The sequence below is a fragment of the Equus asinus genome, chromosome 2 (genome assembly GCF_041296235.1).
Source record: "Equus asinus isolate D_3611 breed Donkey chromosome 2, EquAss-T2T_v2, whole genome shotgun sequence".
NCBI classification, from domain to species: domain Eukaryota; kingdom Metazoa; phylum Chordata; class Mammalia; order Perissodactyla; family Equidae; genus Equus; species Equus asinus.
In genome coordinates, this window is record NC_091791.1 from 121,153,611 (window position 1) to 121,181,033 (window position 27,423).

The window sequence follows — 27,423 nt, forward strand, 5'->3', positions numbered from 1 at the left end:
GCCTCGGCGGCCCAGGGCTTTGCCGGTTCGGATCCTGGGCGCGGACATGGCACCGCTCGTCAGGCCAGGCTGAGGCGGCGTCCCACGTGCCGCAACTAGGAGGACCCACAACTAAAAATGTACAACTATGTACCGGGGGACTTTGGGGAGAAAAAGGAAAAATAGAATCTTTAAAAAAAAAAAAATAAAAATGGAAAGTGAAGCAGAGAGAGGTCCACTGACTGGCCCAAGATCCAGCAGGTGGCGGAGCAGGGATCAAACCCAGTGGTGCTCCATGCACCACTGTGCCTCCCCGTGGGAGGGGCGGACCCAGGAGGGAGGGGAGGGACGGTCTCCCAGTCAGGGGGAACAGCCTTTGAGCAGGCTCAGAGGCAAAGGAGGTCTGAGAGGGCTTCAGAGGGGACACTGAGTGACCAGGGCTGGAGAGATGACTTCCAAACAGAGGCACAGGAGAGGTCTCGGGGGAAGATATCACCCCTCCCAGTCTGTTCTCATTTTCTGCCCTCTCACCCTCTCTCCAAATGGATGGGAGGCCCCTTGAGGGCAGGGAAAAGTTCCAAATCACTTTATTACGTAATTATTATATCACCTTCCCTCAGCTGCCCTCCTCACCCCTACTTCAACTGTTGCCGTGATTTCTTGTTGCCATGTTGACGTTCAAACTGGGCCCTCGGAACTGAGCTATGTCAGCGGTGACATCACACAGGATTTACTGGAAGACTCGGAGCTCACTCAGATCCCAACTGCTCTCAGAGAGGTTGTGGATCCGGGATCTCCCTGTGGGGCAGCACCTGTAGCTGCCGACTCACAGGCATTCAGGACTCACTCAGAGTCTACGACCCAAGAGAGGCTGAGATTGGGAAGAGGGAGAGAAATCCTTCCGGAGACCATCCTGGGAGTTCACCTCTGCCCCGACAGGATGAATCGGCGGCAATCCGGGAGGAAGAGGCCTATCTCTGAGACCCCAGGTAAGGAGAGGAGGAAAACAGTCTGACGGATGGGAGCTGGGAAGCCAGGGGTCTGATTTCCCCGGACAGATGGCCAGAGGCCTGAGGCTCACTGAGGCTTTCACTGTGAACGTACTGTGTCATTTAGTAGACAAGGAACACATGCGTAACATGAACGAATAAGTGAAGGAGTGAGTGAGTGAACCGAAGGACCCCCTACTGTGAGTCTGAGGGTCTTTCCTCAATTGGCTCAGACCAGAAACTTAACTGTTCAGGCCTGAGCCCTGGGAAGGGCTTGATGGCCACGCGAAGGCAGGAAGCAAGTGAGCCCCTGGGGCAGACGGCGTGGGACTGGGGAGAAGGGGCGAGGGGACTTGTCCCCTTCGCTGTCATCGCATTTTCTACTGAGAGGGAATTAATACCTCAGGTGAGGCAGCAAAAACAGTAATCCAGAAGTGATGGAAGGGTGCTGGGTGGTTGGCCCAGTACCCCACGACGACCCCAGAGGTCTCCCTCATTCTGAGCCAGGGCTGGGGCAGAAGGGGGCCTGGGCAGACAGCACTACCCTCAGTCCAAGGCCTCGCCTTCTCCTCCTCTGTCTCCCGTCCACCTCTCCCTAGGGCTCCACGATGTGGCACAGCAAAGCTTCACTTCAGAATCGCATTCTAAATCTCTCCTTAACCTGTGTTTCTGCCAGAAATCCTACAAATCCTAGTTCGGGACCCTTTCCCCAGTCAGTTCCTTTTCCCCTTGCCTCCTCCCCAACTTCCTGACAACTCCCATGTGCTGCTCGCCACAGGCCCAGCTGGTTTCCTCTTCCCTCCTGGTCTTCTGTCTGCAGATTCTGTCCACTGCCCCCTGAGGTCTTCTCCATCTCGGTCCTACCTGAACCCTTCACTCCCTCCCCCACACACACCCAAAGCTTGCTTCCATCGCTTCCTTTCTGCATCCTGAACTCTCCAAACCAGCCCCGTCCTCAGAAGCATGCACAGACCCTGAGGCTGACGCAGCAAGCCCGCAGATGCCCTCGCTGAGGTTTTCATGTACTCACCACCGAGGTGGGGGATCAGGGCGCTCAGACACGGACATCTGTTTTCTGCCTTCACACTGAAGGAGCTCATCTCACGAGGAAGTGCTCAGGAGTCGGCTCCGAGCAAGCCTTTTTAAAGGTCTAGTGTTGCCTGGTTAAGGAAGGTTTGAGAAAGAAGGAAACTTGCAAGAGCCTTAACAAAGTATACAAATTAGTATGCCTGTCAGTGGAATTCCTTCTGTCAGTGCCCCCCTAATACCGGGTTGAAAAGAGCTGAGCATCTCTCCCGTTGGCACGCTAACCCTCTAACTAACTATCCTAGCAAATCAACTTCATAGAAAACATCTCCCAGAGGGGTAGCATAGTTGGCATTCAACAAATGTTAGGGAAAAAAAAGAAAAATTAGCCTGAAGGTCCTACAATTACAAGCAGAAGATCGCAAAGGGTATTGTATTGTCTCCCACGACAGACCTTTGACACAGGGTACCACTGTCATTGGTACCACTGTGCTCAGGGGACTTGTGTCACCCCCAGCAGTGCAACCAGCACTGGAAGGCTCGGGACCCGGGCCCGCCGGGGCAAGACGAAGATGTGACGAGGTTTCCCAGAGGTGGAGGAGGGTAGCGACGGAGAGGCCCCCAGGGACCCCAGAGCTCATGGAACTCCCACTCTGTTCTCAGAGGCCTCAACCCAAGAGGACAGGGCCACACAGCCTACACCATCGGAAAACAGAAGCCGGAGCTCCAGGCCCAGGAAGACCCTCCGACTCCCAGAGACGTGTGTCTCCTCTGCTTCAGCGGAGCGGACCTCCCACTCCTCCAGCTACGGGTCGCCCAAAGAGAAGCAATGGGTGCGGTGCGCCTATTACACCCAAGTGCGCACCGTGAAGGGGGTGGCCGTCGCGTGGCAAACCGAAAGCGGGTTTGCACCCGTGGACGAGAGGCCCCGCGTCTTCGAGGCCGAGCTCTCCCAGGAGAGCACCATCGGCTCTCCCCCGAGCCCGGCTGACACGGAGTCCCTGCTCAGCGACACGGAGCCCTGTGTCCAGGAAGCCGAGGCGCACACCCCTGCGCCGGCCGTCCAGGAGCAGGAGGCGCCGCCCCGCGCGGTCACCCCGGAGTGGCTGGGGACCGGCGAGCACGGCTTCCGCTGCGTGGCCTGCTGCCGCGTGTTCCCGTCCCCGGCCGCCGTGGTGGCGCACGCCGAGCGCGGCGTCAAGGAGGGCTTCAGCTGCCGCGTCTTCTATGAGGAGCTGCTGGAGCGCCGGCGGCCCGCGTCTGCGCCGCGCCGGCCCCGACGCTGCCACCTGCTGGCCCAGAGGCGCCTGCTGGCGGCCAAGAGCAGGGAGGTGCGAGCCAAGGAGGAAGCCTGCCTGCGCCTGCAGGCGAGACTGCAAGCACAGAGCCAGGAGCTGAGGCGGCTGCGGAGCGAGCTGGCGTGGCTGCAGAGGCAGGAGGCCTGGCAGAGGCAGGGCCGCGGGGCGCGGCCCCAAGGACCGCGGGGCACGCGCCTGAAGGGCCGCGCTCAGGCCCTGTGACTGCAGAGCAGGGCTGTGGGTGGGATGGGGCCTGTCGGGGAAGACCGCGGGCCAGACCGCTGAGCCACCCCGGGAGACCCTGCACTCCAGGCTGCGTGGTCCGCATCGCCAACCAAGGGCGTGGAGAGCACCACCCGGAAGGGGTGGATGAAGCGGCCTCGGGACAGCCGACTCTGCACGCCAGGTCAGGCCACAGGCTCGCCCAGCCAGGAGAAGAGAGGAGAGCCCCATCTAGATGCTGTGGAATTCGGGACCCTGAACATGGCGACAGTGTAAGGCGGGAAAGAAAACGGGACTTCAGGGGGCTCTGGAGGGCTGGGAGAGCGCCTCAGCCAAGGGAGCTCTAAAGGAAGCGTGGTTGAGAAGGGGTGTAGCTGAGTCGTCCGCAGGAGGAGGAAGCAGAAGGACTCGGGGACGCGGGGAAACAGTCTGTAGGACAGCAATGAATGGGATAAAGCCCCTCAACCCGTCCCTCCGCCTGCCTCCGCTCCCAGCCACGTGCAGGGAGAGACAGGAAGGAGGGCCTGCAAGAGGAGAGGCGGGCTCTTAAAGGAAGCTGAGCTCGCCATCCAAGTCCTCTGGCCTCACTGGGAGAAGCGGGGTTGGAGGGATGTGCCGTTCCCTCTTGGGGGCAGTGGAGGTGGCAGCTGGTGCAGAAAGACTCCATTGGTGCCATCCTTTTCTGCATAACAGGAGATCCAGTTACTGGATGAGTCCTGCAGAGGGTCTCCTAGGGTGCAAGGGAAGCAGCTTGGAAACTTTTTGGCCCCTTTATAACAAACATGCTTTACCCCCCGGTCGTGACACATCCGTGACACTTGCCTGTTCTTTCTTTGTTCTGTGGTATAACCGGACCTATCCTGAGATCAGAGAACTGCAAGAAAACACCTGGCTGAGGATAAAGCAGCAAAAGAGAGGACATTTCCTGTGAACCCTGGAATTATAATGAAGGCAGGGGTGATCCGAGGTGAGGATGGGAAGGGTCAGGTTCATGCCCAGACTCCACGGTGGGCAGAGAAACTAGGGTCAGGGCACCAAGTCCAAGGGCCCGGGAAGCGCTGGGGGTGTCAGGGTGTGTCCATGTCCCTGGGAGCTGAGACGCAGAGTGACACGGGGACCCTCAGGGCACAGGGTGCGTGGGTAGGGTTCCCAGGCCTGGCACACCCATCCACGGGCTGCCCTGTTTGTACTTCTCAGAGGGACAGACGTGGCTCCTGAGGGTGACAGGGTCTGAAGTGGAGGGAAGCCAGGGCTTTGAGGCAGGATCGACTCTGCCTGGTGCTAATGATGAAGAAGGAAATCCTGTTGATGAGGATTATTTTAGGCTGGTTACTTTTAAAAACTGCAGACGGGAAGGAGCCTCTGAGGAGTGGGATTTGCTTGCCCTTGGACGAGAGACATTTGCATTTGTGAAGGAAGTCTCCACGTGTTGGGGGTGTCTCCCTCTCTGCACCAGGAGGAAGGAGGGACGACCTTATCTCTAGAGACTCTTAATGGGGACGGCAAGGACTTAAGTCTTGTCTATGGTGCTTGTCTGGTAACCTCACGTAGCTGACTCCTCCCCCCACCCCCACCACCAATAGCCTGCCGGGAAGCATAGGTCATCCTGACTTAGTCCGGTCTGATTCTGACCTAAAGTTATAGGGCCAGCCAATAACCAGACCCCACCTGCACTGATGCCATTTTAACAACTTCTTTTACACATTCTTTCCTCTGTCTTGGAAAGAGAGAAACTCACATACCTATGCCTTCAACTTAGCCCTACTCTCAACCCATGTTGGCAGCGGCAGCGGCAGCTCCTCCTGCCCGTGGGTCCAGTCCCCACGCAGCAGCTCTGACTGCCCATGGGTCCTGTCCCCATGCCGGCAGCAGCAGCTCTGACTGCCCATTGGGTCCTGTCCCCATGCCGGCAGCAGCAGCTCTGACTGCCCATGGGCCCTGACCCCGTGCTCTTCCATACTATTCTCTCAATAAAAGAGCACTACTGCCAGACCTTGAGAGTCCAAGAAATCTCTCTTTCGACTCCTCGGCTCACCCACCCCGCATCTCTGTGATTCTCAGAGATGCGAGAGTGGAAATGGTCTGGCCATCCCAGTGGGAGGCAGAGGCTGGCTGGGACTTTCCACTGTCCAAGAGATCTTTTGTCCAAAATCTTCTTCTTCCTATAAGTTGCGAAATCCCCGTTAACTACGTCTAAGGGTAGTCTTGGAAAATGGCCTCGAATGCACCGGGGTGAGTTTTCCACTAGAACGGTTAGAGGAGTAAGGCGGGAGCACATAGCAGAGAACAAGGATCTTGCAGTGTCTGCGTGTCACTTAATGAATTGCACATGGTGTCCAGCCTTCTTCCTCGCCAGTATACATGTATACTCAGCACACGTTTGAGGGTGGATGCTTTAATCCTCACAGAATACTTTGGTCATTTCTAGGTGTAGAGTCCAGAAGAAGGCATGGTCTCCAAATGGCAAGCAAGAGCTCTGCTGGGTCTGACCTCCGCACAGCTGAGGGTGTGTCTTCATTCAGTGGTCGAAATCTTTGTGTCTGACGTTAAAGATAGGCTCATGCCTATCTTTTCACAATGCAAAATTTAAAAATGCCTATCTGTGATGTTCTAACTTAGAGAGGTCTTATATTCTGATTATGAGCTGTCTAACTGCAAAGTATTTTAAATCGAAAGTATAATCAGAATCATCCTCTCATATGTAAATTGCACTCCTCTCCCAAGTTGTCCAGCGTTAAAAGACACACGTGTATCCTTCCCTACATCTCTCTCTGCTCAGAGACTGCTAGATTCTTAATGTTTCTGTCCCCTCAGCATTCACTGTTGGGATCCTAAGCCCCAACGTGATGGAGTTAGGAGATGGGGCGTTTGGGAGGTGACTGGGTCCTGAGGGTGGTGCCCCCATGACTGGGACTAGTGCTCTTATAGAAGAGACCCCGCAGAGTTCCCCAGCCCCTTCCACCATGTGAGGATGCAAGAGTGTGAGCCCGACAGGGCCCTCGCCTGTCCATGCTGGTACCCTGATCTTGGACTTCCAACCTCCAGGACTGTGAGAAATCAACTCCTATCGTTTATCAGCCAACCTCAGCTGTGGTATTTTGTTACAGCAGCCCAAATGGACTAAGACAGACACACATATACAGTCCCAGGTACACAGGGAGGTCTGTCTGTTTCTTTGCTTTTTTAAAAATGACGTCCCACTTGGCCCACATTGTTCTGCGCCATGTTTCACTGGACAATCTATGATGGATTCCTGTCAGTCAGCAGATACAGCTAACCCTGTCTTTTTGGTTCTTCTTATTTTGACTCATGTTTACTCTTCATGATTTTGAATTATAGTATACCTTATATACACTGATATATAACTATAGAATGGAAATACATTTCATTATGCTATTTCTTTAAACACTGTCCCTTCTGCGTGTTCTCACTCATTGTCACAGTTGCAGAAGTGTGTCCAGATAATTCTAACAGTCTAATAGGTAGACTCCTTCATCACCCTTGCTTAAGCAATCATACACATACAAACATACGCTCCTACCCCTTTATGCACGTGTATATAGGTTTTCCAGTATACTCAGATATTTGTTATTGTTTTACCAAAACGGGCTCATTTCCTACATACTAATTTGCCCCTTCCTCTGCCCCTCCCTCCTCCAGTGGAATGTCGGTTCGATGCCCTCCATCAGCAAAGGCCTCAAGGACAGAGTTTAAGAGAAAGCAAAGCATTTCCCACCAACTCCTTACCTGAGAGCGTCTTCGTGAGAATGCACGGCACACATGTCACAGGACACAGTAGATGCGGCCTTCTTTACCTTTTCCCTCCTCAAGAAGCAGGAGCCAATGCCAAGAGGTCAGGGCTCATGTCTCCGTACTTCTCACGCCTCTCGTGGTCCCATTTCTCACTCGAGTCGTAAAACTGGGAGTCAAGCAACCAGCTGTGAGAAGATGAACCCAGGAAGTACTCCTCGGCTGGGATGCCTTCAAAGACCGATTATCCGAGTCCTAAGACCAGCTGACGACCTGGGACACTAAGGTGATTGGTCCTCTACCTGCAGGAAGAACAGACTGGGCTGAGGCAAGTCCTCCTTGACCCATCAGGCACCCCAAGAGGTTTTGGAGGCTCCTTCGTATCTTAAGTCAAAAGGCACGTCCAACCCAGTGGGAAAAGCATGGGGCAAAAGACGTTCTCCTTTGGAAGCGGAAACGGGCCCAGGACTCACAAGTGGAATGCGCTTCACCTCGGGCCGGCTTTTCAAGTTAGCGCCAGTCTGTCCCTGGTCGCCTGCACAACCAGGCTTTCCTAACCTTTCACCTCTCTCCTTCCCAGTGTCCTGTGGCCTCTGCCAGTCTTAAGGTGATAGTTGAAACCGCTGCTTGCCCACCTCCGAGGTGGCGGATTCTCAGAGTGCCAAGCGCAAACCAACCGTGCCCTTAGGGGTCCTTTAACGGAAAAGCTGCTAAAAAGAACACAATGCCCAGAATAATCCCGAGACCCTGATGAGGAGGAAGCGGGGTGGGGGTGGTCTTTGACTGTTGGGAGTTCTCAGGGCTCAGGGGCTCCAAGTCACCAGGGTCATGCCCATTGCGGGAAATCTTTAGGGGGTCTGCAACTCTGTGTGTTGAGTGTCCGGCGCAGAGGCCCAGGCAGCCCAAGAGGACCTCTCTGACCTATGCCTCACCCAGCAGTGGGGGAAATCTTCACTAGGTGACCCGCAAGTATTCCTGGGGATCTTTCTTCCAAAGATCTTAGTTTGTAGGCTCTTGAGCGGTAGGAGATGAGAAAGCTGGGACCAAGGAGGTTGCCCAAAGGAGGAGGCTCCCTTTGTGTCCTTGGGGGTTTGGTTCAGCGCCCCCCACCCCCACATGTTTAAGCGAGTAACGCTCCAAGCAGGCATTTGTTGGTAAGTTGCCTCTGCTTAGTTTATTGCTTACCCAGAGGTCAGCTATGGAGAGTCTATGTTGAGTTCATCGGATAGGTCTTCTTTTGCCTGGGCAGAGCAGAGTCTGGTCACAGCTAGTGATGATACTCGGGAAACTGAAACGTGTTAGGCCAGACCAGGCAGGCTTTGCTGCAGAAATGCTTGCCGTTTAGCTCCATCTTCTTGCTAAGTGTCCCATGTAGACCACGCAGGGCAGTGGAGCTCGTGGGAAACCGGCGGGGCTGGCTCTCACAAGTGGACTTGTAAATGCAAAGTCTCCCGCTTTATCAGCATCAGACTTATCTGAAGATCTTGTAGAAAACGCAGATCCTCAGGACCAACACCATGGGGTTCCTACAGACTGGGCATTCTGGGCCTCAGAGTCATGTCCGGGTGGGGACAGAGGAGAGCTGATGGATTCTCCCCAGGGGATAAAATGGGGGTGCGGAGGGAAAGAAGAAAGAAATAGAGCTGAAACAAGATCTTGGAAAGCGCATCATTGGCAAGGACCCATAAATTCTAAACCTGGCTCATGTGCTGGCAAGAACAGCAGTGGACAGGTACTGGGGAATGTGGTATGTTGGCACACGCCTTCAGGACCCAGCTCTCCTTAGCGTTCCTGCTGGCAGAAGGTGAGGCAGGCCGAAAAAGAGTCTCGGAATTTTCCAGGATGTCCACGTGGGCCAACGCACAGCAACAACTGCTGCAAGGGAGGTGGCCAGGCCCAGCCCTCCGAACCCCTCGTCCTGTGTGAGCAGAAGCTCTGGGAGTCTCAAGATGAGCAGGGTGTGGTCGCGGGCCCTCCCAACTGGGTGTGAGTGCCCGGGAGGACCCTTCAAGGGCAGTGCAGGCAGTGCAGGCACTACCTCCAGCCTGGAGAGAGCATGTGCACAGCGAGCGTGGCCTCGTCGGCTCTGCCTTCTCTTCTGGATGTACAAGCCCAGGGCTCTTGCATGGGTGGATCCAGGCAGTTGTGTGCCTGTTCTCCACCCTTCCTGGGTCATCCTCCGCACACACGATAGCTGAGGACACTCCACTGTCCGCCTCGTCGCTCTCAGCACAAGCACTGCCCAAGTCGCTGCAGCCCAGAGCTCCTGGAGGCCTGGTCCTGGGCCTAGGCCTAGGCCTCCAAGGCTGCCTGCCGGCTTTGCCTGCATCCTGTTGGTCCCCGCAGGAGCGGACGGGCTCGCGGGCCAGGCGGCTGGGCGATCCTGGGCGTGGCCGAGCGGTGGGGAGGAGCCGGGCGGTCTCCAGCGGAGCGCGAGGCCAGGATCTCGTCCAGCCTGCCGCAGGGCTTGCGGCAGGGTAGGCCCGGGACGCCGCGCCGCCCTCGGGCTCCCTTCCCGCGTGGCGCCTGCGCCCCAACCGGTCCAACTGCCGCCCTCCCCGCCTGTTCATTCCACTAGTGCGTTCTCTTCTGAAGCGCAGATGCAACAGGTCACCCGTTCCACACCGTGCACTGAAGAAATCCAGCAAGTTTAGAGACCTGATGGGAATAGCAGAAGTTGAAGCTAGTAGATGGGGGGTGGGGGGGGGGTGGGGTGGGGGGGAGAGTGGGGGCGGGGGGACGGGAGCCTAAGGGGCATAAGGGAAGAATAATTAAAAAAAAAATAGAAAGAACCCTGGAATGATAGACCTTCTCTACATTCTGCACTCAACGAGGCTGTGGACACAAAACTACCTGCATATGCTACTGTGCATTTCTTTGAAGCAAATAATGTGAGATAAGGGAATAAGTAAGCAGAGGTGATTGCCAATCTGGGATTGATTAATTGATCTGGATGGCCTGAAAACAGTGAACATCCACCATATTTAAGAAGGGATTTAGCAGTCTAGAGCAAGCAGGGGCAAGCTTTCTAATCATTACCAGAATGGTCCGTTAATCACTCTGAAAAAAGGAACAGCAGCTTAAAATCTTCTACACAGAAAATAACAGGCCAATTCTCTGGCAGGTTCCACCAAACGTGCAGGTACCATATCATTTTAATATTATACAAAGAATAGAAAGAGAGAAGGCATTCCCCAACTTGTCCTATGAGGCCACACACCATAGTAGTCAGCAAAGTTGACCTATTAGTTATCTACTGGTGCGTAACAAATTATCCCCAAACTTAGCTGGTGTGGGGTCAACTGCAAAATATTCAATACATTTTAATACAATTCGGAACTAGATGAAGTTACCTGTTATTACTTCTATCTCAACATAGTCTGGAATGAATAAGCCAGACAATTTAATAAGCAGGTATAAATATCAAGATTTTTTAAAAATTCTAATAATTATGTAATCGCATGCCTCGAAAACGACAACAAAAATTTTGACGAGGTGGCTACATATAAGACAAATATACCAAAATCAATGGCTTCTCTCCAAGCTAGAAATAAAGCATCCCGAAAACGGAAATGGGGGTGGGAGGTATAGACCATTATCTTGCCCCCGTTAGTTCATTGTGCCAAATAGAGTCAAAATTATAAAATATTAAGGAAACACTTCAATAGGAACAGCAAGGAACTTACGAAAAAAACTAAGCTATTGAAGAAGTAAAAGCTGATTGAATGTGTGGAAATTAATTAATAAAGGAAACCCACTAAAACTGGAGTCAGGAAGGCCTTACAGGGAGCTCTCCAGTCCTACCACCCACCGTCAATTACCCCAATTAGGGAGAGACCAGCACCTTGCATCTCCAACGAGAGGTGGGCTACTACTTTACTATCCCAGCAGGAGGCAGAAAGAATTTCCTCTTTGGGGACAACAAGCCCAGCCAATGGAAAACGTTACATGAGGAGTCGTCCGCACCCTGAACTCTCACTCTCCTCGAATTAACTTTCACTTAGAACAGCTCCCGTAACTCCCAGGCCTTCCTGACTCCAATTTTAGTTGGTTTCCTTTATTAATTCATTTCTGAACAAGCACACATCTTTCTTTTCTCCTGTGTTCCCGCCGACTCGTCCCTGTCCTGCCTTCTGCAATCGCACAAAACAAGCCTCCTCTCTCGCCATCAGAGAGTTTTCAAGTCCCTCTGAGTAGTCAGGCCACACTCTCTGCTCACCACATCCATTGTCTCAAATCCTTCCTCAAAGGGTTCCACGATTTACTGGTTCCTCTTCTAAGTGCCTCCAGAACAGAAGCAAACTCCAAGCCAAGAGAGGACGGCGGGCTTTCCCCAAGAGCCCTCCTAAATCTCCCAGACAGGTGGAGGTCCTGAGTCCACGCTTTTCCGGAGGCCACAATCCTATCTCTTTCTCACTGGTCCCAAGGGGAAACACGCAGAGGGCTAAGGAGCTTCCCGCTAACACTTTCCAGGGCTTGGGACTGGGAAGGTCAAGAACGGGGGCAAAATGCTCACTTGGGAGCAATGGTGCCTCCAGCTGCCAGGACAAACAGTCCAGCTCTGCAGGGGATGCCTAGGATGGAGGAGTCCTTGTGGGAGTCACCACTCATTCATTCATTCATTCATTCATTCATTCAACAAATGCGTGTCGAGTGCCTACTACGTGTCAGGCGCTCTCCTACTTTCTGGGATTACAGACCTGAGAGCAAGCCGGTGTTTGCCTCCACGTTGCTTACGGTCCCATTCAAGGAGACAGATTTTCAAATGAGCCTCTCCCGTGGACCTGGAGGAGCGTAAGGACGGGGGCTTTCGGGAGCTCTGCATGCTCAGGGCGAGGACATCAGCTAATCTGCGCACCCTCGGCAAGCTGTGACCTGCAGTACAACGGTAACCGTGACCATTAGCATAGTCTTCTCCTGTAACAGTCACTGTTCTAAATGCTTTCCATGGATTGACCTCTTCAGCCTCCAAATGATGCTATCAGGTGGAGAGAGTCCTTTCCATTTTACAGATCAGAAAGCGAGGCACAGGGGCTGACCCCGTGGCCAAGCGGTTAAGTTCACCCACTCCGCCTCGGCGGCCCAGGGCTTTGCCGGTTCGGATCCTGGGCGCGGACATGGCACCGCTCGTCAGGCCAGGCTGAGGCGGCGTCCCACGTGCCGCAACTAGGAGGACCCACAACTAAAAATGTACAACTATGTACCGGGGGACTTTGGGGAGAAAAAGGAAAAATAGAATCTTTAAAAAAAAAAAAATAAAAATGGAAAGTGAAGCAGAGAGAGGTCCACTGACTGGCCCAAGATCCAGCAGGTGGCGGAGCAGGGATCAAACCCAGTGGTGCTCCATGCACCACTGTGCCTCCCCGTGGGAGGGGCGGACCCAGGAGGGAGGGGAGGGACGGTCTCCCAGTCAGGGGGAACAGCCTTTGAGCAGGCTCAGAGGCAAAGGAGGTCTGAGAGGGCTTCAGAGGGGACACTGAGTGACCAGGGCTGGAGAGATGACTTCCAAACAGAGGCACAGGAGAGGTCTCGGGGGAAGATATCACCCCTCCCAGTCTGTTCTCATTTTCTGCCCTCTCACCCTCTCTCCAAATGGATGGGAGGCCCCTTGAGGGCAGGGAAAAGTTCCAAATCACTTTATTACGTAATTATTATATCACCTTCCCTCAGCTGCCCTCCTCACCCCTACTTCAACTGTTGCCGTGATTTCTTGTTGCCATGTTGACGTTCAAACTGGGCCCTCGGAACTGAGCTATGTCAGCGGTGACATCACACAGGATTTACTGGAAGACTCGGAGCTCACTCAGATCCCAACTGCTCTCAGAGAGGTTGTGGATCCGGGATCTCCCTGTGGGGCAGCACCTGTAGCTGCCGACTCACAGGCATTCAGGACTCACTCAGAGTCTACGACCCAAGAGAGGCTGAGATTGGGAAGAGGGAGAGAAATCCTTCCGGAGACCATCCTGGGAGTTCACCTCTGCCCCGACAGGATGAATCGGCGGCAATCCGGGAGGAAGAGGCCTATCTCTGAGACCCCAGGTAAGGAGAGGAGGAAAACAGTCTGACGGATGGGAGCTGGGAAGCCAGGGGTCTGATTTCCCCGGACAGATGGCCAGAGGCCTGAGGCTCACTGAGGCTTTCACTGTGAACGTACTGTGTCATTTAGTAGACAAGGAACACATGCGTAACATGAACGAATAAGTGAAGGAGTGAGTGAGTGAACCGAAGGACCCCCTACTGTGAGTCTGAGGGTCTTTCCTCAATTGGCTCAGACCAGAAACTTAACTGTTCAGGCCTGAGCCCTGGGAAGGGCTTGATGGCCACGCGAAGGCAGGAAGCAAGTGAGCCCCTGGGGCAGACGGCGTGGGACTGGGGAGAAGGGGCGAGGGGACTTGTCCCCTTCGCTGTCATCGCATTTTCTACTGAGAGGGAATTAATACCTCAGGTGAGGCAGCAAAAACAGTAATCCAGAAGTGATGGAAGGGTGCTGGGTGGTTGGCCCAGTACCCCACGACGACCCCAGAGGTCTCCCTCATTCTGAGCCAGGGCTGGGGCAGAAGGGGGCCTGGGCAGACAGCACTACCCTCAGTCCAAGGCCTCGCCTTCTCCTCCTCTGTCTCCCGTCCACCTCTCCCTAGGGCTCCACGATGTGGCACAGCAAAGCTTCACTTCAGAATCGCATTCTAAATCTCTCCTTAACCTGTGTTTCTGCCAGAAATCCTACAAATCCTAGTTCGGGACCCTTTCCCCAGTCAGTTCCTTTTCCCCTTGCCTCCTCCCCAACTTCCTGACAACTCCCATGTGCTGCTCGCCACAGGCCCAGCTGGTTTCCTCTTCCCTCCTGGTCTTCTGTCTGCAGATTCTGTCCACTGCCCCCTGAGGTCTTCTCCATCTCGGTCCTACCTGAACCCTTCACTCCCTCCCCCACACACACCCAAAGCTTGCTTCCATCGCTTCCTTTCTGCATCCTGAACTCTCCAAACCAGCCCCGTCCTCAGAAGCATGCACAGACCCTGAGGCTGACGCAGCAAGCCCGCAGATGCCCTCGCTGAGGTTTTCATGTACTCACCACCGAGGTGGGGGATCAGGGCGCTCAGACACGGACATCTGTTTTCTGCCTTCACACTGAAGGAGCTCATCTCACGAGGAAGTGCTCAGGAGTCGGCTCCGAGCAAGCCTTTTTAAAGGTCTAGTGTTGCCTGGTTAAGGAAGGTTTGAGAAAGAAGGAAACTTGCAAGAGCCTTAACAAAGTATACAAATTAGTATGCCTGTCAGTGGAATTCCTTCTGTCAGTGCCCCCCTAATACCGGGTTGAAAAGAGCTGAGCATCTCTCCCGTTGGCACGCTAACCCTCTAACTAACTATCCTAGCAAATCAACTTCATAGAAAACATCTCCCAGAGGGGTAGCATAGTTGGCATTCAACAAATGTTAGGGAAAAAAAAGAAAAATTAGCCTGAAGGTCCTACAATTACAAGCAGAAGATCGCAAAGGGTATTGTATTGTCTCCCACGACAGACCTTTGACACAGGGTACCACTGTCATTGGTACCACTGTGCTCAGGGGACTTGTGTCACCCCCAGCAGTGCAACCAGCACTGGAAGGCTCGGGACCCGGGCCCGCCGGGGCAAGACGAAGATGTGACGAGGTTTCCCAGAGGTGGAGGAGGGTAGCGACGGAGAGGCCCCCAGGGACCCCAGAGCTCATGGAACTCCCACTCTGTTCTCAGAGGCCTCAACCCAAGAGGACAGGGCCACACAGCCTACACCATCGGAAAACAGAAGCCGGAGCTCCAGGCCCAGGAAGACCCTCCGACTCCCAGAGACGTGTGTCTCCTCTGCTTCAGCGGAGCGGACCTCCCACTCCTCCAGCTACGGGTCGCCCAAAGAGAAGCAATGGGTGCGGTGCGCCTATTACACCCAAGTGCGCACCGTGAAGGGGGTGGCCGTCGCGTGGCAAACCGAAAGCGGGTTTGCACCCGTGGACGAGAGGCCCCGCGTCTTCGAGGCCGAGCTCTCCCAGGAGAGCACCATCGGCTCTCCCCCGAGCCCGGCTGACACGGAGTCCCTGCTCAGCGACACGGAGCCCTGTGTCCAGGAAGCCGAGGCGCACACCCCTGCGCCGGCCGTCCAGGAGCAGGAGGCGCCGCCCCGCGCGGTCACCCCGGAGTGGCTGGGGACCGGCGAGCACGGCTTCCGCTGCGTGGCCTGCTGCCGCGTGTTCCCGTCCCCGGCCGCCGTGGTGGCGCACGCCGAGCGCGGCGTCAAGGAGGGCTTCAGCTGCCGCGTCTTCTATGAGGAGCTGCTGGAGCGCCGGCGGCCCGCGTCTGCGCCGCGCCGGCCCCGACGCTGCCACCTGCTGGCCCAGAGGCGCCTGCTGGCGGCCAAGAGCAGGGAGGTGCGAGCCAAGGAGGAAGCCTGCCTGCGCCTGCAGGCGAGACTGCAAGCACAGAGCCAGGAGCTGAGGCGGCTGCGGAGCGAGCTGGCGTGGCTGCAGAGGCAGGAGGCCTGGCAGAGGCAGGGCCGCGGGGCGCGGCCCCAAGGACCGCGGGGCACGCGCCTGAAGGGCCGCGCTCAGGCCCTGTGACTGCAGAGCAGGGCTGTGGGTGGGATGGGGCCTGTCGGGGAAGACCGCGGGCCAGACCGCTGAGCCACCCCGGGAGACCCTGCACTCCAGGCTGCGTGGTCCGCATCGCCAACCAAGGGCGTGGAGAGCACCACCCGGAAGGGGTGGATGAAGCGGCCTCGGGACAGCCGACTCTGCACGCCAGGTCAGGCCACAGGCTCGCCCAGCCAGGAGAAGAGAGGAGAGCCCCATCTAGATGCTGTGGAATTCGGGACCCTGAACATGGCGACAGTGTAAGGCGGGAAAGAAAACGGGACTTCAGGGGGCTCTGGAGGGCTGGGAGAGCGCCTCAGCCAAGGGAGCTCTAAAGGAAGCGTGGTTGAGAAGGGGTGTAGCTGAGTCGTCCGCAGGAGGAGGAAGCAGAAGGACTCGGGGACGCGGGGAAACAGTCTGTAGGACAGCAATGAATGGGATAAAGCCCCTCAACCCGTCCCTCCGCCTGCCTCCGCTCCCAGCCACGTGCAGGGAGAGACAGGAAGGAGGGCCTGCAAGAGGAGAGGCGGGCTCTTAAAGGAAGCTGAGCTCGCCATCCAAGTCCTCTGGCCTCACTGGGAGAAGCGGGGTTGGAGGGATGTGCCGTTCCCTCTTGGGGGCAGTGGAGGTGGCAGCTGGTGCAGAAAGACTCCATTGGTGCCATCCTTTTCTGCATAACAGGAGATCCAGTTACTGGATGAGTCCTGCAGAGGGTCTCCTAGGGTGCAAGGGAAGCAGCTTGGAAACTTTTTGGCCCCTTTATAACAAACATGCTTTACCCCCCGGTCGTGACACATCCGTGACACTTGCCTGTTCTTTCTTTGTTCTGTGGTATAACCGGACCTATCCTGAGATCAGAGAACTGCAAGAAAACACCTGGCTGAGGATAAAGCAGCAAAAGAGAGGACATTTCCTGTGAACCCTGGAATTATAATGAAGGCAGGGGTGATCCGAGGTGAGGATGGGAAGGGTCAGGTTCATGCCCAGACTCCACGGTGGGCAGAGAAACTAGGGTCAGGGCACCAAGTCCAAGGGCCCGGGAAGCGCTGGGGGTGTCAGGGTGTGTCCATGTCCCTGGGAGCTGAGACGCAGAGTGACACGGGGACCCTCAGGGCACAGGGTGCGTGGGTAGGGTTCCCAGGCCTGGCACACCCATCCACGGGCTGCCCTGTTTGTACTTCTCAGAGGGACAGACGTGGCTCCTGAGGGTGACAGGGTCTGAAGTGGAGGGAAGCCAGGGCTTTGAGGCAGGATCGACTCTGCCTGGTGCTAATGATGAAGAAGGAAATCCTGTTGATGAGGATTATTTTAGGCTGGTTACTTTTAAAAACTGCAGACGGGAAGGAGCCTCTGAGGAGTGGGATTTGCTTGCCCTTGGACGAGAGACATTTGCATTTGTGAAGGAAGTCTCCACGTGTTGGGGGTGTCTCCCTCTCTGCACCAGGAGGAAGGAGGGACGACCTTATCTCTAGAGACTCTTAATGGGGACGGCAAGGACTTAAGTCTTGTCTATGGTGCTTGTCTGGTAACCTCACGTAGCTGACTCCTCCCCCCACCCCCACCACCAATAGCCTGCCGGGAAGCATAGGTCATCCTGACTTAGTCCGGTCTGATTCTGACCTAAAGTTATAGGGCCAGCCAATAACCAGACCCCACCTGCACTGATGCCATTTTAACAACTTCTTTTACACATTCTTTCCTCTGTCTTGGAAAGAGAGAAACTCACATACCTATGCCTTCAACTTAGCCCTACTCTCAACCCATGTTGGCAGCGGCAGCGGCAGCTCCTCCTGCCCGTGGGTCCAGTCCCCACGCAGCAGCTCTGACTGCCCATGGGTCCTGTCCCCATGCCGGCAGCAGCAGCTCTGACTGCCCATTGGGTCCTGTCCCCATGCCGGCAGCAGCAGCTCTGACTGCCCATGGGCCCTGACCCCGTGCTCTTCCATACTATTCTCTCAATAAAAGAGCACTACTGCCAGACCTTGAGAGTCCAAGAAATCTCTCTTTCGACTCCTCGGCTCACCCACCCCGCATCTCTGTGATTCTCAGAGATGCGAGAGTGGAAATGGTCTGGCCATCCCAGTGGGAGGCAGAGGCTGGCTGGGACTTTCCACTGTCCAAGAGATCTTTTGTCCAAAATCTTCTTCTTCCTATAAGTTGCGAAATCCCCGTTAACTACGTCTAAGGGTAGTCTTGGAAAATGGCCTCGAATGCACCGGGGTGAGTTTTCCACTAGAACGGTTAGAGGAGTAAGGCGGGAGCACATAGCAGAGAACAAGGATCTTGCAGTGTCTGCGTGTCACTTAATGAATTGCACATGGTGTCCAGCCTTCTTCCTCGCCAGTATACATGTATACTCAGCACACGTTTGAGGGTGGATGCTTTAATCCTCACAGAATACTTTGGTCATTTCTAGGTGTAGAGTCCAGAAGAAGGCATGGTCTCCAAATGGCAAGCAAGAGCTCTGCTGGGTCTGACCTCCGCACAGCTGAGGGTGTGTCTTCATTCAGTGGTCGAAATCTTTGTGTCTGACGTTAAAGATAGGCTCATGCCTATCTTTTCACAATGCAAAATTTAAAAATGCCTATCTGTGATGTTCTAACTTAGAGAGGTCTTATATTCTGATTATGAGCTGTCTAACTGCAAAGTATTTTAAATCGAAAGTATAATCAGAATCATCCTCTCATATGTAAATTGCACTCCTCTCCCAAGTTGTCCAGCGTTAAAAGACACACGTGTATCCTTCCCTACATCTCTCTCTGCTCAGAGACTGCTAGATTCTTAATGTTTCTGTCCCCTCAGCATTCACTGTTGGGATCCTAAGCCCCAACGTGATGGAGTTAGGAGATGGGGCGTTTGGGAGGTGACTGGGTCCTGAGGGTGGTGCCCCCATGACTGGGACTAGTGCTCTTATAGAAGAGACCCCGCAGAGTTCCCCAGCCCCTTCCACCATGTGAGGATGCAAGAGTGTGAGCCCGACAGGGCCCTCGCCTGTCCATGCTGGTACCCTGATCTTGGACTTCCAACCTCCAGGACTGTGAGAAATCAACTCCTATCGTTTATCAGCCAACCTCAGCTGTGGTATTTTGTTACAGCAGCCCAAATGGACTAAGACAGACACACATATACAGTCCCAGGTACACAGGGAGGTCTGTCTGTTTCTTTGCTTTTTTAAAAATGACGTCCCACTTGGCCCACATTGTTCTGCGCCATGTTTCACTGGACAATCTATGATGGATTCCTGTCAGTCAGCAGATACAGCTAACCCTGTCTTTTTGGTTCTTCTTATTTTGACTCATGTTTACTCTTCATGATTTTGAATTATAGTATACCTTATATACACTGATATATAACTATAGAATGGAAATACATTTCATTATGCTATTTCTTTAAACACTGTCCCTTCTGCGTGTTCTCACTCATTGTCACAGTTGCAGAAGTGTGTCCAGATAATTCTAACAGTCTAATAGGTAGACTCCTTCATCACCCTTGCTTAAGCAATCATACACATACAAACATACGCTCCTACCCCTTTATGCACGTGTATATAGGTTTTCCAGTATACTCAGATATTTGTTATTGTTTTACCAAAACGGGCTCATTTCCTACATACTAATTTGCCCCTTCCTCTGCCCCTCCCTCCTCCAGTGGAATGTCGGTTCGATGCCCTCCATCAGCAAAGGCCTCAAGGACAGAGTTTAAGAGAAAGCAAAGCATTTCCCACCAACTCCTTACCTGAGAGCGTCTTCGTGAGAATGCACGGCACACATGTCACAGGACACAGTAGATGCGGCCTTCTTTACCTTTTCCCTCCTCAAGAAGCAGGAGCCAATGCCAAGAGGTCAGGGCTCATGTCTCCGTACTTCTCACGCCTCTCGTGGTCCCATTTCTCACTCGAGTCGTAAAACTGGGAGTCAAGCAACCAGCTGTGAGAAGATGAACCCAGGAAGTACTCCTCGGCTGGGATGCCTTCAAAGACCGATTATCCGAGTCCTAAGACCAGCTGACGACCTGGGACACTAAGGTGATTGGTCCTCTACCTGCAGGAAGAACAGACTGGGCTGAGGCAAGTCCTCCTTGACCCATCAGGCACCCCAAGAGGTTTTGGAGGCTCCTTCGTATCTTAAGTCAAAAGGCACGTCCAACCCAGTGGGAAAAGCATGGGGCAAAAGACGTTCTCCTTTGGAAGCGGAAACGGGCCCAGGACTCACAAGTGGAATGCGCTTCACCTCGGGCCGGCTTTTCAAGTTAGCGCCAGTCTGTCCCTGGTCGCCTGCACAACCAGGCTTTCCTAACCTTTCACCTCTCTCCTTCCCAGTGTCCTGTGGCCTCTGCCAGTCTTAAGGTGATAGTTGAAACCGCTGCTTGCCCACCTCCGAGGTGGCGGATTCTCAGAGTGCCAAGCGCAAACCAACCGTGCCCTTAGGGGTCCTTTAACGGAAAAGCTGCTAAAAAGAACACAATGCCCAGAATAATCCCGAGACCCTGATGAGGAGGAAGCGGGGTGGGGGTGGTCTTTGACTGTTGGGAGTTCTCAGGGCTCAGGGGCTCCAAGTCACCAGGGTCATGCCCATTGCGGGAAATCTTTAGGGGGTCTGCAACTCTGTGTGTTGAGTGTCCGGCGCAGAGGCCCAGGCAGCCCAAGAGGACCTCTCTGACCTATGCCTCACCCAGCAGTGGGGGAAATCTTCACTAGGTGACCCGCAAGTATTCCTGGGGATCTTTCTTCCAAAGATCTTAGTTTGTAGGCTCTTGAGCGGTAGGAGATGAGAAAGCTGGGACCAAGGAGGTTGCCCAAAGGAGGAGGCTCCCTTTGTGTCCTTGGGGGTTTGGTTCAGCGCCCCCCACCCCCACTTGTTTAAGCGAGTAACGCTCCAAGCAGGCATTTGTTGGTAAGTTGCCTCTGCTTAGTTTATTGCTTACCCAGAGGTCAGCTATGGAGAGTCTATGTTGAGTTCATCGGATAGGTCTTCTTTTGCCTGGGCAGAGCAGAGTCTGGTCACAGCTAGTGATGATACTCGGGAAACTGAAACGTGTTAGGCCAGACCAGGCAGGCTTTGCTGCAGAAATGCTTGCCGTTTAGCTCCATCTTCTTGCTAAGTGTCCCATGTAGACCACGCAGGGCAGTGGAGCTCGTGGGAAACCGGCGGGGCTGGCTCTCACAAGTGGACTTGTAAATGCAAAGTCTCCCGCTTTATCAGCATCAGACTTATCTGAAGATCTTGTAGAAAACGCAGATCCTCAGGACCAACACCATGGGGTTCCTACAGACTGGGCATTCTGGGCCTCAGAGTCATGTCCGGGTGGGGACAGAGGAGAGCTGATGGATTCTCCCCAGGGGATAAAATGGGGGTGCGGAGGGAAAGAAGAAAGAAATAGAGCTGAAACAAGATCTTGGAAAGCGCATCATTGGCAAGGACCCATAAATTCTAAACCTGGCTCATGTGCTGGCAAGAACAGCAGTGGACAGGTACTGGGGAATGTGGTATGTTGGCACACGCCTTCAGGACCCAGCTCTCCTTAGCGTTCCTGCTGGCAGAAGGTGAGGCAGGCCGAAAAAGAGTCTCGGAATTTTCCAGGATGTCCACGTGGGCCAACGCACAGCAACAACTGCTGCAAGGGAGGTGGCCAGGCCCAGCCCTCCGAACCCCTCGTCCTGTGTGAGCAGAAGCTCTGGGAGTCTCAAGATGAGCAGGGTGTGGTCGCGGGCCCTCCCAACTGGGTGTGAGTGCCCGGGAGGACCCTTCAAGGGCAGTGCAGGCAGTGCAGGCACTACCTCCAGCCTGGAGAGAGCATGTGCACAGCGAGCGTGGCCTCGTCGGCTCTGCCTTCTCTTCTGGATGTACAAGCCCAGGGCTCTTGCATGGGTGGATCCAGGCAGTTGTGTGCCTGTTCTCCACCCTTCCTGGGTCATCCTCCGCACACACGATAGCTGAGGACACTCCACTGTCCGCCTCGTCGCTCTCAGCACAAGCACTGCCCAAGTCGCTGCAGCCCAGAGCTCCTGGAGGCCTGGTCCTGGGCCTAGGCCTAGGCCTCCAAGGCTGCCTGCCGGCTTTGCCTGCATCCTGTTGGTCCCCGCAGGAGCGGACGGGCTCGCGGGCCAGGCGGCTGGGCGATCCTGGGCGTGGCCGAGCGGTGGGGAGGAGCCGGGCGGTCTCCAGCGGAGCGCGAGGCCAGGATCTCGTCCAGCCTGCCGCAGGGCTTGCGGCAGGGTAGGCCCGGGACGCCGCGCCGCCCTCGGGCTCCCTTCCCGCGTGGCGCCTGCGCCCCAACCGGTCCAACTGCCGCCCTCCCCGCCTGTTCATTCCACTAGTGCGTTCTCTTCTGAAGCGCAGATGCAACAGGTCACCCGTTCCACACCGTGCACTGAAGAAATCCAGCAAGTTTAGAGACCTGATGGGAATAGCAGAAGTTGAAGCTAGTAGATGGGGGGTGGGGGGGGGGTGGGGTGGGGGGGAGAGTGGGGGCGGGGGGACGGGAGCCTAAGGGGCATAAGGGAAGAATAATTAAAAAAAAAATAGAAAGAACCCTGGAATGATAGACCTTCTCTACATTCTGCACTCAACGAGGCTGTGGACACAAAACTACCTGCATATGCTACTGTGCATTTCTTTGAAGCAAATAATGTGAGATAAGGGAATAAGTAAGCAGAGGTGATTGCCAATCTGGGATTGATTAATTGATCTGGATGGCCTGAAAACAGTGAACATCCACCATATTTAAGAAGGGATTTAGCAGTCTAGAGCAAGCAGGGGCAAGCTTTCTAATCATTACCAGAATGGTCCGTTAATCACTCTGAAAAAAGGAACAGCAGCTTAAAATCTTCTACACAGAAAATAACAGGCCAATTCTCTGGCAGGTTCCACCAAACGTGCAGGTACCATATCATTTTAATATTATACAAAGAATAGAAAGAGAGAAGGCATTCCCCAACTTGTCCTATGAGGCCACACACCATAGTAGTCAGCAAAGTTGACCTATTAGTTATCTACTGGTGCGTAACAAATTATCCCCAAACTTAGCTGGTGTGGGGTCAACTGCAAAATATTCAATACATTTTAATACAATTCGGAACTAGATGAAGTTACCTGTTATTACTTCTATCTCAACATAGTCTGGAATGAATAAGCCAGACAATTTAATAAGCAGGTATAAATATCAAGATTTTTTAAAAATTCTAATAATTATGTAATCGCATGCCTCGAAAACGACAACAAAAATTTTGACGAGGTGGCTACATATAAGACAAATATACCAAAATCAATGGCTTCTCTCCAAGCTAGAAATAAAGCATCCCGAAAACGGAAATGGGGGTGGGAGGTATAGACCATTATCTTGCCCCCGTTAGTTCATTGTGCCAAATAGAGTCAAAATTATAAAATATTAAGGAAACACTTCAATAGGAACAGCAAGGAACTTACGAAAAAAACTAAGCTATTGAAGAAGTAAAAGCTGATTGAATGTGTGGAAATTAATTAATAAAGGAAACCCACTAAAACTGGAGTCAGGAAGGCCTTACAGGGAGCTCTCCAGTCCTACCACCCACCGTCAATTACCCCAATTAGGGAGAGACCAGCACCTTGCATCTCCAACGAGAGGTGGGCTACTACTTTACTATCCCAGCAGGAGGCAGAAAGAATTTCCTCTTTGGGGACAACAAGCCCAGCCAATGGAAAACGTTACATGAGGAGTCGTCCGCACCCTGAACTCTCACTCTCCTCGAATTAACTTTCACTTAGAACAGCTCCCGTAACTCCCAGGCCTTCCTGACTCCAATTTTAGTTGGTTTCCTTTATTAATTCATTTCTGAACAAGCACACATCTTTCTTTTCTCCTGTGTTCCCGCCGACTCGTCCCTGTCCTGCCTTCTGCAATCGCACAAAACAAGCCTCCTCTCTCGCCATCAGAGAGTTTTCAAGTCCCTCTGAGTAGTCAGGCCACACTCTCTGCTCACCACATCCATTGTCTCAAATCCTTCCTCAAAGGGTTCCACGATTTACTGGTTCCTCTTCTAAGTGCCTCCAGAACAGAAGCAAACTCCAAGCCAAGAGAGGACGGCGGGCTTTCCCCAAGAGCCCTCCTAAATCTCCCAGACAGGTGGAGGTCCTGAGTCCACGCTTTTCCGGAGGCCACAATCCTATCTCTTTCTCACTGGTCCCAAGGGGAAACACGCAGAGGGCTAAGGAGCTTCCCGCTAACACTTTCCAGGGCTTGGGACTGGGAAGGTCAAGAACGGGGGCAAAATGCTCACTTGGGAGCAATGGTGCCTCCAGCTGCCAGGACAAACAGTCCAGCTCTGCAGGGGATGCCTAGGATGGAGGAGTCCTTGTGGGAGTCACCACTCATTCATTCATTCATTCATTCATTCATTCAACAAATGCGTGTCGAGTGCCTACTACGTGTCAGGCGCTCTCCTACTTTCTGGGATTACAGACCTGAGAGCAAGCCGGTGTTTGCCTCCACGTTGCTTACGGTCCCATTCAAGGAGACAGATTTTCAAATGAGCCTCTCCCGTGGACCTGGAGGAGCGTAAGGACGGGGGCTTTCGGGAGCTCTGCATGCTCAGGGCGAGGACATCAGCTAATCTGCGCACCCTCGGCAAGCTGTGACCTGCAGTACAACGGTAACCGTGACCATTAGCATAGTCTTCTCCTGTAACAGTCACTGTTCTAAATGCTTTCCATGGATTGACCTCTTCAGCCTCCAAATGATGCTATCAGGTGGAGAGAGTCCTTTCCATTTTACAGATCAGAAAGCGAGGCAGAGGGGCTGACCCCGTGGCCAAGCGGTTAAGTTCACCCACTCCGCCTCGGCGGCCCAGGGCTTTGCCGGTTCGGATCCTGGGCGCGGACATGGCACCGCTCGTCAGGCCAGGCTGAGGCGGCGTCCCACGTGCCGCAACTAGGAGGACCCACAACTAAAAATGTACAACTATGTACCGGGGGACTTTGGGGAGAAAAAGGAAAAATAGAATCTTTAAAAAAAAAAAAATAAAAATGGAAAGTGAAGCAGAGAGAGGTCCACTGACTGGCCCAAGATCCAGCAGGTGGCGGAGCAGGGATCAAACCCAGTGGTGCTCCATGCACCACTGTGCCTCCCCGTGGGAGGGGCGGACCCAGGAGGGAGGGGAGGGACGGTCTCCCAGTCAGGGGGAACAGCCTTTGAGCAGGCTCAGAGGCAAAGGAGGTCTGAGAGGGCTTCAGAGGGGACACTGAGTGACCAGGGCTGGAGAGATGACTTCCAAACAGAGGCACAGGAGAGGTCTCGGGGGAAGATATCACCCCTCCCAGTCTGTTCTCATTTTCTGCCCTCTCACCCTCTCTCCAAATGGATGGGAGGCCCCTTGAGGGCAGGGAAAAGTTCCAAATCACTTTATTACGTAATTATTATATCACCTTCCCTCAGCTGCCCTCCTCACCCCTACTTCAACTGTTGCCGTGATTTCTTGTTGCCATGTTGACGTTCAAACTGGGCCCTCGGAACTGAGCTATGTCAGCGGTGACATCACACAGGATTTACTGGAAGACTCGGAGCTCACTCAGATCCCAACTGCTCTCAGAGAGGTTGTGGATCCGGGATCTCCCTGTGGGGCAGCACCTGTAGCTGCCGACTCACAGGCATTCAGGACTCACTCAGAGTCTACGACCCAAGAGAGGCTGAGATTGGGAAGAGGGAGAGAAATCCTTCCGGAGACCATCCTGGGAGTTCACCTCTGCCCCGACAGGATGAATCGGCGGCAATCCGGGAGGAAGAGGCCTATCTCTGAGACCCCAGGTAAGGAGAGGAGGAAAACAGTCTGACGGATGGGAGCTGGGAAGCCAGGGGTCTGATTTCCCCGGACAGATGGCCAGAGGCCTGAGGCTCACTGAGGCTTTCACTGTGAACGTACTGTGTCATTTAGTAGACAAGGAACACATGCGTAACATGAACGAATAAGTGAAGGAGTGAGTGAGTGAACCGAAGGACCCCCTACTGTGAGTCTGAGGGTCTTTCCTCAATTGGCTCAGACCAGAAACTTAACTGTTCAGGCCTGAGCCCTGGGAAGGGCTTGATGGCCACGCGAAGGCAGGAAGCAAGTGAGCCCCTGGGGCAGACGGCGTGGGACTGGGGAGAAGGGGCGAGGGGACTTGTCCCCTTCGCTGTCATCGCATTTTCTACTGAGAGGGAATTAATACCTCAGGTGAGGCAGCAAAAACAGTAATCCAGAAGTGATGGAAGGGTGCTGGGTGGTTGGCCCAGTACCCCACGACGACCCCAGAGGTCTCCCTCATTCTGAGCCAGGGCTGGGGCAGAAGGGGGCCTGGGCAGACAGCACTACCCTCAGTCCAAGGCCTCGCCTTCTCCTCCTCTGTCTCCCGTCCACCTCTCCCTAGGGCTCCACGATGTGGCACAGCAAAGCTTCACTTCAGAATCGCATTCTAAATCTCTCCTTAACCTGTGTTTCTGCCAGAAATCCTACAAATCCTAGTTCGGGACCCTTTCCCCAGTCAGTTCCTTTTCCCCTTGCCTCCTCCCCAACTTCCTGACAACTCCCATGTGCTGCTCGCCACAGGCCCAGCTGGTTTCCTCTTCCCTCCTGGTCTTCTGTCTGCAGATTCTGTCCACTGCCCCCTGAGGTCTTCTCCATCTCGGTCCTACCTGAACCCTTCACTCCCTCCCCCACACACACCCAAAGCTTGCTTCCATCGCTTCCTTTCTGCATCCTGAACTCTCCAAACCAGCCCCGTCCTCAGAAGCATGCACAGACCCTGAGGCTGACGCAGCAAGCCCGCAGATGCCCTCGCTGAGGTTTTCATGTACTCACCACCGAGGTGGGGGATCAGGGCGCTCAGACACGGACATCTGTTTTCTGCCTTCACACTGAAGGAGCTCATCTCACGAGGAAGTGCTCAGGAGTCGGCTCCGAGCAAGCCTTTTTAAAGGTCTAGTGTTGCCTGGTTAAGGAAGGTTTGAGAAAGAAGGAAACTTGCAAGAGCCTTAACAAAGTATACAAATTAGTATGCCTGTCAGTGGAATTCCTTCTGTCAGTGCCCCCCTAATACCGGGTTGAAAAGAGCTGAGCATCTCTCCCGTTGGCACGCTAACCCTCTAACTAACTATCCTAGCAAATCAACTTCATAGAAAACATCTCCCAGAGGGGTAGCATAGTTGGCATTCAACAAATGTTAGGGAAAAAAAAGAAAAATTAGCCTGAAGGTCCTACAATTACAAGCAGAAGATCGCAAAGGGTATTGTATTGTCTCCCACGACAGACCTTTGACACAGGGTACCACTGTCATTGGTACCACTGTGCTCAGGGGACTTGTGTCACCCCCAGCAGTGCAACCAGCACTGGAAGGCTCGGGACCCGGGCCCGCCGGGGCAAGACGAAGATGTGACGAGGTTTCCCAGAGGTGGAGGAGGGTAGCGACGGAGAGGCCCCCAGGGACCCCAGAGCTCATGGAACTCCCACTCTGTTCTCAGAGGCCTCAACCCAAGAGGACAGGGCCACACAGCCTACACCATCGGAAAACAGAAGCCGGAGCTCCAGGCCCAGGAAGACCCTCCGACTCCCAGAGA

The 27,423-nt window shown here is 54.1% G+C and overlaps 1 protein-coding gene across 1 annotated transcript in view; it reads right to left on the minus strand.

The window, feature by feature from the left end:
• LOC123276011 (cytoplasmic FMR1-interacting protein 1-like) overlaps positions 1–27,423 on the minus strand; it is a 177,836-nt gene that overhangs the window by 26,913 nt on the left and 123,500 nt on the right. The window contains exons 45-53 of the mRNA XM_070497085.1: positions 26,669–26,798; positions 24,300–24,474; positions 20,785–22,257; positions 19,597–19,901; positions 14,334–14,463; positions 11,965–12,139; positions 8,450–9,922; positions 7,262–7,566; positions 1,999–2,128 (exon numbers count right to left, since the gene is read on the minus strand). The gene's annotated coding sequence lies outside the window, so the exon portion shown is untranslated. The remainder of the gene's footprint in view (positions 1–1,998; positions 2,129–7,261; positions 7,567–8,449; positions 9,923–11,964; positions 12,140–14,333; positions 14,464–19,596; positions 19,902–20,784; positions 22,258–24,299; positions 24,475–26,668; positions 26,799–27,423) is intronic.